Genomic DNA, 1217 nt, shown 5'->3' with positions numbered 1-1217 from the left:
TGAACACAGTGCTCAGTCTCATCTTTAACTTTCTTTTTGTTAACTTCCTACTGTGGAAGACAGGATATAGTTCTCTTGTCTCCCTCTCCTACCACTGTCTACCTGCCAACAGATATGCACATCACCTCTTTTTCTACTCTTCTCATACCCGGTATCATACAACAGTAATTGTATGCATACTTATACATATTGCTCATATGTAAGCCATGTTTATATATCCTTTCCTATACAATATAAAGATGGCTGTTGGCTGGGAACTTTTCTTTACCTATGGATAGTCTCTTGCAGGATAATATGGATTTTTTAACCTAGAGATGTCAGAGCTTCAAGAGGGTAAAAACAGAGTTCTAAAGGTGGAGTCCAGTGTTCAAAATCGTATAGCATTACTTTGACATATTTTACTGGTCAAAGCAAGTCACAAGGCCAGTCCTGATTTAAGTAGTTGGGAAATGGACTCTACTTTTCGATGAGAGAAACTTGAAAGAATTTGTAGCCAAATTTAATCTTTGCATTTAAAAAATTTTTTTTGTTTGTTTTTTGCTTTCAACTGGCTTTCACTCATCTTAGTTTGAAGTTTTTTTTTTTTTTCTTCCTTTAGTGATTCTCTTGCTCTTAGCCTCCCAAGTAGCTGGGACTACAGGCTCCCACCACAATGCCTGGCTTTTTATTTTTTGGTAGAGACGGGGTCTCACTCTGGCTCAGGATGATCTTGAACCTCTGAGCTCAGACAATCCACCCACCTCAGCCTCCCAGAGCGCTGTGACTACAGGCGTGAGCCACCCTGCCTGGCCTGCATTTAAAAATATTAAGTACAAACTCATTTTTTGGTTAGCTCTCCTTTGATACCAGGCAATTCATATTTTATTCCTTCATTAACTTCTTTACTCACTTATTTAACGTAAATTTAACAAATATTTATGTGATACCTAATATTTATCAAGCATTGTGACAAGCACCGGAGATTTAGAGATCTATACTTTAGAGACTGATAAAATTATAAAGTTCTTTTAAACTTGTAAAATCCTGAGAGCTTTGTATAGTTTTTGTTTTCTTGAGTTTAAAAAGTTTTATGATTATGAAAATATTATTATAACTTATAATTCAATCTAGTTACTCAGTTATAAACAAAACTTAAAAAAGCTGAATGAAATGTCAAAGTGAACAATGCCTTCCTGTGAATGAATTTTTCTTTCCTTTTTCTTTCTTTTTTTTTTTTT

This window comes from Otolemur garnettii, unplaced genomic scaffold (assembly GCF_000181295.1).
Source record: "Otolemur garnettii isolate 467f Iridium unplaced genomic scaffold, OtoGar3 scaffold00041, whole genome shotgun sequence".
Taxonomy (NCBI): domain Eukaryota; kingdom Metazoa; phylum Chordata; class Mammalia; order Primates; family Galagidae; genus Otolemur; species Otolemur garnettii.
The sequence above is the reverse complement of the archived record's forward strand: the minus strand, read 5'-3'. Positions refer to the sequence as shown.